We start from the raw sequence: 11,724 nt of genomic DNA on the forward strand, positions 1-11,724 counted from the left end.
ATAGACTAAAAATAAAATTGGTATTTTTATGTAACTGATATATTGACTATACGGCATAGGAGGAGGCCATTTGAACATAAGAACATAAGAAATAGGATTTGGCCCATTGACTCCATGCTAGCCCTCTTGAGAGCACTCTCAAGTTTCCTCCAGGTACTCTAATTTCTTCCCACAGTCCAAAGGTGTGCAGTTTAGGAGGACTGACCATGCTAAATTGCCCATTAGTGTCAGCAGGATTAGTAGGGTAAATATATGGGGTTACCAGGATAGTTTCTGAGTGAGATTGTAATCAGTGCAGACTCGATGGGCTGCATGGCCTCCTTTTGCACTGTAGGTATGACAATCAAAAATCTATCTACCTCACCTTGATAAACCCAATGACAGAGGCTCCAGTACTTTTGGGAAAGAGAATTCCACAGGCTAATGGCCTTCTGAGAGAAAAAGAAAATCCTAATCTCATCTATTTTTAAACTATGCCCTCTAGTTTTTATCTCTCCCACAAAAGGAAACATCGTCTCAGTATCCACCCTATCAAGTCCTCTCAGGATCTTTCATGTTTCAGCAAGATTGTCCCTCATTTTCCCAAATTCCAATGGGCACAGGCCCAACCTGCTCAACCTTTCCTCGTAAGATAAAGCCACTCATCCCAGGAACGACTTGAGAGAAACTTCTCTGAAGAGCTTCTAACATAATTAGATTTTTTTTAAAAATAAGGAACTGAAAACTAAAAGAGTAGAGGGGTGGACTATTTTCCAAATGCGGAGAAAATTCAGAAATTGGAAGTGCAAAGGGTCTTGGGAGTCTTAGTTCAAGATTCTGTCAAGATTAACTTGCAGATTCAGTCGGCAGATAGGACGGCAAATGCAACGTTAGCATTCATTTCTAGAGGGCTAAAATACAAAAACAGGGATGTAGTAGTGAGGATTTATAAGTCTCTGGTCAGACCACATTTGGAGTATTGCGAGCAATTCTGGGCCCTGTATCTAAGGAAGGATGTGCTGGCCTTGGAGAGACTCCAGAGGAGGCTCACGAGAATGATGCCAGAAATAAAAGTATTGATGTATGAGGAGCGTTTGAGGAAGCTGGCTCTGTACTCAATGGAGTTTAGAAGGGGGGGGGTGGCGAAATCTCACTGAAACTTACGGAATACTGAGAGGCCTGGAAACAGTGGAAGTGGAGAAGGTGTTTCCATTAGTAGGAGAGACTAGAACCCAAGGGCACAGCCTCAGAGTAAGGGCCCTTTAGAACCGAGGAGTTGCTTCAGCCAGAGGATGGTAAATCTCTAGAATTGATTGCCATAGAAGGCTGTGGGGCCAGGTCATGGAGTTTACTTATGACAGAAATAGATAGGTTCTTGATTGGTAAAGGGATCAAAGGTTGAGGGGAAAAGGCAGGAGAATGAGAAACTTATCATGATTGAATGGTGGAGCAGACTCGATGGGCCAATTGGCCTAATTTTGCTCCTATATCTTATGGTTGTATGGTCTAAAATTGTAGACAGTATTCCAGATATGGTTTCACCAAAGCAGATGCAGCTGCAGTAAATCTTCCTCATTTTTAATATTCCATTTTCCTTACAGTAAACAATACCATTTTGATTTGATTTATTATTGTCACATGTATTAACATACAGTGAAAAGTATTGTTTCTTGTGCACTATATAGACAAAACATATTGATTATAAAGAAGGAAAGGAGAGAGCGCAGAATGTAGTGTTACAGTCATAGCTGGGGTGTAGAGAAAGATCAACTTAATGCAAGGTAAGTCCATTCAAAAGTCTGACAGCAGCAAGGAAGAAGCTGTTCTTGAGTTGGTTGGTACATGATCTCAGACTTTTGTATCTTGTTTCCAAATGGAAGAAGGTGGAAGAGAGAATGTCTGGGATGCATGGGGTCCTTAATTATGCTGGCTGCTTTGCCAAGGCCGGGAAGTGTAGACAAAGTAAATGGATGGGAGGCTGGTTTGCGTGATGGATTTATTTGCCTCCCTAATCATTTGCTATTCCTGCATACTAACTTCATGTGATTTGTGTACCAGGAGACCCAGGTTCCTCTGTTCCACTGAGTTCTGCAATATTTCTCAATTTAAATAGTATTCTTTTTTCTATTTGTCCTACTGTGAATAAGTTCACATTTACCCACATTATATTCCATCTGCCAAATCTTTGGCCACTCACTTAACTTGCCTATTTCTCTTTACCACCTCTTAACATCTTTATGGATGCCACAGTGGTTAGCACTGCTTCCTCACAGCACCAGGGACGCAGGTTCAATTCGGCTTTGGGTGACTGTGTGGAGCTTGCATGTTCTCCCCGTATCTGCATGAGTTTCCTTCGGGTGCTCTGGTTTCCTCCCACAGTCAAAAATGTGCATGTTAGGTGGATTGGCCATGTTAAGTTTCCCTTTAGTGCCACGGGGATTAGCAGGGTAAATACATGGGGTTATGGGGATAACACAGCAGATGGGTCTGGTGAGATGCTGTCGGAGTGTTGTTGCAGACTATAGTGCCAAATGGCTTCCTTCTGCACTCTAGGGATTCTATGATTCTATCTTACTTTCCTTCCTATTTGGAGACAGTGGCAAAAATAGTTACCATAGATTTGGTCCCTTTAACCAAGTCACTGATATAGATTGTAAACAGTTGAGGATCCAACAATAACTCCCGTGGCCAACCTGAAAAAGACCCATTTATCTTTGCTTTCTGCTTCCTGTTTGCTAACCAATCTTTTGTCCATGCTAACTTGCTACCTTCTACACCATGTGTGGTAACTTTTGATATGCTTCCTTAATAAATGCATTTTGGAAAACTAGGTGCACCAAATCTACCGGTTTCCCTTTATCCACTTTGAATGTTACTTTTATCAAAGAACTCTAATGAATTAGTTACACATTTCTCTTTCACAAAATCATGTTTGGTGGCATAGTGACGCAACGGTTAGCACTGCTACCTCACTGTAACAGGGCCTGGCTTCAATTCTGGCCTTGGGTCACTGCCTGTGTGGAGTACGCACGTTCTCCCCATGTCCGCGTGAGTTTCCTCCGGGTGCTCCAGTTGCCTCCCACCATCTGAAAGATGTGATTAGCTGCATTGGTTGTGCTAAATTATTCCTCAGCGTGCCTGAACCTAAAGTCCAGGCAGCTGAAAACACAGCCATGGAAAGCAAAGAACTCAGAGGGTTGTAGTGCCTGGGGAGATGACAGAGAGAGTGAAGGGGGTGGGAGGGGGAGGTAAGGCTTGAGCATCGGATGAGAATTTAATTAGGTTGAGGCATTGCTGAATGGAGAACCAATTTTAAGTCAGCAAGAATGTGGGTTAATATTACAAAGAAAAAGCTGCATTCCTTTGAAAGTGATTCAACACAAGTGGATGTGGAGCATATCAAATTGTAGCTCCGTCTAAAAAAGAAAATTGTCTCTGTGGTTGCAAAAATAATATTTCATATTAATTCACAGTTGACAGTATCTGATCCTACATCATTCACAAATAGTTCCTCATTTAGTGTGGTTTCAAATACCACTCTGAGGGAAACAGAATTATTTTTGATGGTAATTTTTGAGAAACTTCACATGATGCGTTCTCAAACTGCAGATGATAAATGTGGTATGAATGATTTATTAAAAACTGTACTCACTAGCCAGAGATGTTGGAAATATTTAGCAGGTCTGGCAACATTTCTGGAGAGAGAAACAGAGTTAATGTTCTGGGTTGGTGACCCTCCATCAAACCTGAGGAAAGTTAGAAATGTAATGGGTTTTGAATAAATTTATTTATTTGTGTCACAAGAAGGCTTACGTTAACACTCTAATGAAGTTACTGTGAAAATTCCCTTGTCACCACGCTCCGGTGCCTGTTCAGGTACACTGAGGGAGAATTTAGCATGGCCAATGTTACTAACCAGCACATCTTTTGGATAGTAAAAGGAAGTAGGGTGGGCGAAAGAACAAAAAGGGAAGGCCTGTGTTAGGGAGGTCAGGAGAGATCAAATGTCAAAAGGTTTCATGGTGTAAAAGCCAAAAGGGAAAGGCAAAAGGAACTGGTTAAAAATATATACATATATACCTAGAGAAGATGTAGAATGGCAGAAAGCTGAATAGCTGCTATCCAAAAGCAAAGGAAATAAGAGAAACTAGAGAGAATAAATCCAAAACAGGCAAAGCAAAAAGCAAATGAAATGGAGGCAAAAGTTATAATCTAAAATTTGTAAAATCAGCCTCGAGTCCAGAGGACTGCAGAGTGATGAGTCAAAAGATGAGGCTCTGTTCCTCGAGCTTCATTTGAAGATGAAGCAGACTGAGGACAGAAAGGTCAGAGTGGAAGAAAGCTGGAGAATGGACTAGAAGCTTGGGGTCAGGCTAGTGGACTGAATGGAGGATTCCCACTAAGTGGTCACCCAGTCTGTGTTTACCTCCCCCGGTGTGTGGGGACCATATTGTGAGCAACAGATAGGTCAACCACATTGAGAAGAGTAACAGTAAATCACTGCTTCACCTAGAAGGATTGTTCGGACACTTGAATGGTGAGAAGGCAGTAGGTAAAAGGGTAAGTGTTGCCTTTTCCATATTCACATGGAAAGGTGCTGTAGGAAAGGGAAGAGTGGCTTAGGAGTGAACCAGAGTGTCAGAAAGGGACAATCCCTTCAGAATGCTGACAGAGCTGGGCAGGGGAAGATGTGTTTGGTAGTGACGTCATACTGGATGTGGAGGACTCGATGGGTGTGGGGGAATGGGGCCAAGTGAAACCCTATTGTGTTTCTAGTTGGGTGGAGAAGGGCTGAGAGCAGAATTGTTTGAATAACAGGGATAAAGAAGGGATTAAAGGTGTCTGTCTGTCCTGGGAAAGGCTTCATTTCCTGTTTACAGTGAATTTTCTAAAGATCAGTAATTATTCCTCTCACATTTCCACTTGTGTTGTGTTCCATCCCAGTTTCTGTTATTAAGGTGTGTTATCAATGAGAATCATAGAATCCCTACAATGTAGAATTGGCCTTTCGGCCCATCAAGCCTGCACTGACAACAATCCTACCCAGACCCTATTTCCATAACTCACATATTTACCCATTAATCCCCTTGACACTAAGGGGCAATTTAACATGGCAGTCAACAGAGAGGTCACAGTACAAGAACTAGAGCTATGAAACAGCAGAAGGGCTTACTAGCAAAAGAGCTGGAGACATGATGGGGAGGATGTGACAGCTTTGTTCAAGCGAGACTGGAAATTCTTGCCCGAGGTTAACTGAGGTTGTCATTGTTGGACTCTGGCTGCTCCGGTTCCATGGTGGGCGAGGTGGTAGAGTTCTGGCCATGACGTCTTGCAAACATTGCAGAACTGGCAGCCCGAGAGAGATCTTTTTATATTGGGAGGTAGAGCTAAGTTAGTCCAAACGCATTCAATAAATCTCAAAAGGTTATAAAACCCATTTACTTCATTAGATCAAAGAAGAAATTGTAAATGAAAGGCAATTCATCTAAAGGTCAGTCTGAGGACTGTTCAGAGCCGGCTATGCTATTCTGGAGATGAGTGGAGCTACGCAGGCTGTCTGGTTTCAACTTGTCTGGGCATTGGCTAAGTTAGTGTGGATCACTGAGAGAAGATAGGCAATGACAGACGTAGACACCTGCGTGACAAATAACTTCATCCACCACATGGAATGCAGGTGAAGTTTAATTTCAGTTTGAGTGCTGTGAGGAGCAGAACATAAGAACATAAGAACATAAGAAATAGGAGCAGGAGTAGGCCATCTGGCCCTTCGAGCCTGCCCCGCCATTCAATAAGATCATGGCTGATCTGTCGTGGCTCAGTTCCACTTTCCCGCCCTCTCCCCATAACCCTTAATCCCCTCTCTTATCAAAAACCCATCAACCCGCTTCTTAAAAATATTTAGCGAGGCAGCCTCCACCACTTCAACGGGCAGAGAATTCCAGAGATTCACCACCCTTTGAGTGAAGAAGTTCCTCCTCAACTCCGTTCTGAACCGCCCCCCCTTTATCTTGAGGCTGTGCCCCCTAGTCCTACTGTCTTTTTTGAGCGGGAAGAGTCTTTCCACCTCTATCCTATCCATCCCATTCATCATCTTATACGTCTCAATGAGATCTCCCCTCATTCTTCTAAACTCTAACGAGTACAAGCCTAGTTTATTCAGCCTCTCCTCATAGCTCAACCCCCTCAACTCCGGTATCAGCCTAGTAAACCTCCTCTGCACTCCCTCCAAGGCCAAAATATCCTTGCGCAGGTGCGGCGCCCAAAACTGCACACAGTACTCCAGCTGCGGCCTCACCAATGCCCTATACAGCTGCAGCAAGACCTCCCTACTTTTATATTCAATCCCCCTCGCTATGAAGGCCAGCATCCCATTCGCCTTCCTGACCACCTGCTGCACCTGCAGGCTGGGTTTTTGCGACTCATGCACAAGGTTGTCTAGTTTGAACCTAGTGGATAAATCTGCAGTGATCCTCCAGTGTTGTGGCAAAGGTAAAAACCGGTAGATCAGCTTGGAAGTAGTGAAAGTAATCAGAGCCAGGGATCGGGCTTTCCAAAGTCAAGTGATAGTAAGCAGAAGTTTTACCTCTGTAGACAGCTAGAGCTGAGAAGAATTTTCTAGAGGACTGTGGTTTCATACAGGTGGTCCCTATAGAAGTAAATAACTTTTAAGTTTGATGTGTCATACAAGAAAATTCTTGTAGGAAGTAAGCCAAGTGCACAACGTGTAATTATAATGTTAACATAACAATACTTGCTTTGTATAGCTTTTACATACAATAAAGTTTGTTCTTTTTAAAAACCGAAATCTTGTGGCATAGTTTTATTGGTTTAAAGAAGGTATTTGGATTTATTTTTAAATGTTAATGGTCCCTAACCAGATCGCAAGTGTTCATTAGCAACTCATATTTATAGCCCAACTGGAAACACATGCTCAATAGCATTTTCAGCCAGAACTAAGATTTTCATCCCAGTAAGAGTGTACTCAAGTGATTATATACAAATGGCATAAAACCGTACATCTACCAGTAAGTTATTGCGGTGAAATTAATCATTTATTGTATAATCTCTCAAATAATTCATTAACCATTTGCCTTTCTTTTGTGTTAGTATAGCATACTGTTCAAGTACTAGAGGCAATCTTGTATGGGAATCTAGTGCAAGAAAAGGAAATACCAAGTACATTAAACATAAGTATTTGTCTTCTGGGTAACGTTTAATGATCCTCACTGAGTATAAGTTCAACTTTTAAACTAATGGGGCGGCATGGTGACGCAGTGGTTAGCACCGTTGCCTCACAGCTCCAGGGACCCAGGTTCGATTCCCAGCTTGGGTCACTGTGTGTGGAGTTTGCACGTTCTCGTGGGATTTCTCTGGTTTCCTCCCACACTCCAAAGACATGGGAGTTAGGTTGATTGGCCACACTAAATTGCTCTGAGATGCGTAGGTTAGAGGGATTAGCAGGGTAAATGTGTGAAGGTATGGGAATAGGGCCTCTCCTCCTGCACTGTAGGGAGTCCATGAAAATTGTCATGCATTTAAGCTCTTGACTACTCATTTGATTGGTTGAAAGTGCATTGCAGGCAACTAATAGTTTCAGCTACACCAACCAATACTATTATTGTGACAGGTGCTTGACCGGAGCAGAGATGTCTTGGGATAGTGCTACTGTCTAATTGCTGGCAAAGTGGAACTGACCTTAATCCAGAGACTTGGGCAAGCTACAAAATGTGGCACAACGGCAACCCACCTTCCTTGACTTCTCTGTAAATATGAGAACAAAAAGGAAACTAATAGAAATTAGACAGGAGTTGTGTGCTTGCGATTATCCCAACACTGTGCAGCAAGGTGTGAGGGCTGTAATACAGAATGTCAATCACCACAAAGTACGTTCTGAGGTAGAATCCTTGATAATGTCAATTAGCAGGTACTACATGATGATACATTTTTAAAAATTCATTCAAGGGATGTGGGCTTTGCCAGCAAGGCCAGAATTTAATGCCCAAATCTAATGGCCCTGGACAAGGTGGTGGTGAGCTAACTTCTTGAATTACTGCAGGTATGGTGAAGGGATGCACAGTACAGTACGAAAGGGACTTCCAGGATTGAGGCCCAGTGGCAGTGTGAAATGACAATAATAGTCCAAGTCAGGATGGTGAGCGACTTCCAGGTGGTGATGTTTCCATGCATCTGTTGTGATGATACTGTCCGTACCTTTAAATGTATTTTGGTCACATTTCTGTGTTGAATGTCTTTACTAATCCCTTTCCTTTTATTAGAGCCGTCTGGATTCAGCAGCATTATATTGTTACTACAACAGCATAATTGATGCAGTGCTTGTTTTGATCCGAATCAATGCAGGACTCTGTTGTTTATGTTTTGCCGTGGAATTTTGCAGAGCAGAATGTGATTAGGTTGATTGACTGGGTACAGCTATGCTTTCACAGAGAACTTGAGGCAGTCTGCTTTTGAGATTTTTTTTGAGAGAGGGGTTGCTTTCTCTATGTGTCTTTATTAGACTGGAATCTGCACAGAAATAAACCTTTTTCTTGGAGATTCTACTTGGGGTAGGGTAAAGCATTCTCTAGAAGTTGCTGCATGAGTTGCGTCTATCTGGATCACTTTCCAGAAGTGTCAAAAGACTGAAAATCTAGTACCTAATTCAGCATCAGTGGTTTATGTATTAAATGATTTTAAAGAAGGGATTCATGCCTGTGGGACAACTGCTAAATTGAAATAGATAGTAGCTGTTAAGAATTATACTTCTTGACTTAGAGTATAAAGTCAGAGGTTTACAGCATGGAAACATGGCCCTACTTGTCCATGACACCCTTTTTTTAAAAAAAGTCCTAAATTAATCCCAATATTCCTGCATTTGGCCCATATCCCTCTATACCCATTGTACCTATGTAACTGTCTAAATGCTTTTTGAAAGACAAAATTGTACCTGTCTCTACTACCCTCAATGAAAAAATTGTTTCTCTGGACACTTCTATATCTTTCCCCTCTCACCTTAAACCTATGCCCTCTAGTTTTAGACTATCCTACCTTTGGGAAAGATATTGACCATCTCGCTGATCAGTGCCCCTCATTATTTTATTGACCTCAAACCATTAAGTCCCAGTAGCATCCTAGTAAATCTTTTCTGCGCTCTATTTTAATAATATCCTTTCTATAATAGGGTGACCAGAACTGTACACTATATTTGAAGTGCGACCATACCAACGTCTTGTACAACTTCAACAAGACGTCCCAAGTCCTGTATTCAATGTTCTGACTGACGAAACCAAGCATGCCTAATGCCTTGTTCACCACTCTGTCCACCTGTGACTCCACTTTCAAGGAGCTATGAACATGTACCCTTAGATCTCTGTTCTGTAACTCTCCCCAGTGCCCTACCATTAACTGAGTTAAGTCCTGCCCTAGTTCAATCTATCAAAATGCATCACCTCATATTTATCTAAATTAAACTCCCATCTACCATTCATTCATCAGCCCAAGTGATCAAGACCCCGTTGCAATTGGAGGTAACTTTCTTCGCTGTCCACTATGCCATCAATCTTCATGTCATCTGCAAACTTACTAATTATGGCTCCTATATTCACATCCAAGTCATTAATATAAATGACAAATAACAGTGGACCCAGCACTAATCCCTGAGGCACACTGCTGGTCACATGCCTCCAGTTTGAAAAGCCCTCTACAACCACACACTGGCTTCTGTCGAGACGACAATTTTGTATCCATTTAGATACCTCATCCTGAATCTCGTGAATTTAACTTTATGTGACAACCTACCATGTGTTGCCTTGCTAAAGTCCACGTAGACAACATCAACTGCCTTCTTGGTTATCCCTTCAAAAAACTCAAATCAAATTTGTGAAACATGATTTTCCACTCACAAAGCCAGGCTGACTGTCCCTAACCTGTGCTTGCATCTCAATGCGTGCAGTTCCTGTCTCTCAAAACACCTTCCAACAACATACCCACCACAGATGTGACGCATAATTTGATTTATTATTGTCACATGTATTAGTACATAAATGAAACGTATTGTTTCTTGTATGCTATACAACACATATTGTTCACAGAGGAGAGAGTGAAGAAGGTAATGTCACAGTCAGAGCCAGGGTATAGTGAAATATCAACTTATGGTGAGGTAGGTCCATTTGAAAGTCTGATGGCAGCAGGGAAGAAGCTGTTTGAATCGGTTGGTATGTGACCTCAGACTTTTGTATCTTTTTTTCAACAACTCCTTTGTCTTGTTTAAATATTTGAATCGGTAGTTATCCTAATTCGTTTTGTTATATTGTGTTCTTAAATAAATGTTTGTTTTGATAAAAGCTTCCCCATGGGTCACTTGAATCAAACCTGGAGTGAAACACCTTATGCTCACCCAAGTGCCAAAATCAAATGTAAAAGTTAGGGTCTAGGTTAACTTCATCAAATACCTTGGAGTTTCTGGTCCTGAACACTGTTGCACTTATCCTTCTAGACGGTAGTGGTCGTGAATTTGAAAAGTGGCAAGGAATCTTGAGAGTTGCAGCCTCTGTCCAGTGGTAAGCCATCTGATCTTCAACGTTATCACAAACCGAGAAGATCTCAATGCTGCTGCCTCTGCAGAAAGAGAAGCCAAAGGTCCAGATGGCAACTGGCTGCTTTATATGTTGGAATAGGGAAAGTCAATGGACTGTCAAAAGTGAACATTCTTAAAGTACCAAAGTCCTCAGTGATTTCCTGCATTCACTTTGCTCGTCAGGGCTATTGCTCTGTTGTGTAAACTACAATAAAATGATCTTCTTCAGGTAGTCCAGAGAAACTGTACCGTAAGAAGAACTGTTATTTTGCTGGTTTTATTTCCTCCTTATTGAAGGAAAAGGCCTACAGTCAAGATGGGAGAGAGAATGAGGTCTATTGCATTTTAAAAATATATTGACCTTTCAAAAGGAAGTAGGAATTCTGAATTGAAACATTTTCCATTTATGTTCTCTTTTGTACTAAATTAAATTGTCTTTGTGAGTAATCATGTCCAAATTAAGTCAGGAATTCACTTTCAAACTCATTCGCTGACCCACAATGATTGTGTGGTGATTGTGCAATTGATTTTTTGTGCTCTGAAATGATTTGGACCAATCCTTTATGAATAAAGGCTGGTGTGTAAAGTATCACGTGACTGGGTAGCAGTGGCAAGACTGGAGAAACTGGAGCTATCCTCCATGAAAAGAAGGTTGAGGGGAGAATTTTTAAGCCAATCAAAAACTAAAACTCAGGGATAAAGCAAGAAGGGAACCACTTGAAATTAAAACAAAGCTGAAAGGAAACTTAAAACATTAAATCAGAGGAGTCAACAATACATCCCAATCCATGCAATGACCAACGAGCATGGAAGGCCTTAATGGTGCTCAACGGACACCACATGCTCCCTTCTCCAAGCACATCCAGCCACGAATATAGCCATAGTAGAGGGGCAGACAGTCGGGCTGGACGACTCCCTCAGTCACTTGTTGCCTGGACCTGTTAATAACTCGAGGTCCTCTGTCTACTCCGCTCCCCTCTGTGCTGATTGTCCGTAAATCAGGAATGTGGGACTGTAATGCAAATAGAACATCAATAAAAGATTTTTTTCTTGGATAGCTTAAAAGGGAGTGCAGCCTATGACATGAAACAGACATGGTCCGAAGACTGTGAAATCGCAAAGGAAGCAAGTTTCTGGGGAGCCTGTGATCCGGTACAATTTATGGTGGTATG

This window comes from Carcharhinus amblyrhynchos, chromosome 5 (genome assembly GCF_965287045.1).
Source record: "Carcharhinus amblyrhynchos chromosome 5, sCarAmb.v2.hapA, whole genome shotgun sequence".
Lineage (NCBI taxonomy): Eukaryota > Metazoa > Chordata > Chondrichthyes > Carcharhiniformes > Carcharhinidae > Carcharhinus > Carcharhinus amblyrhynchos.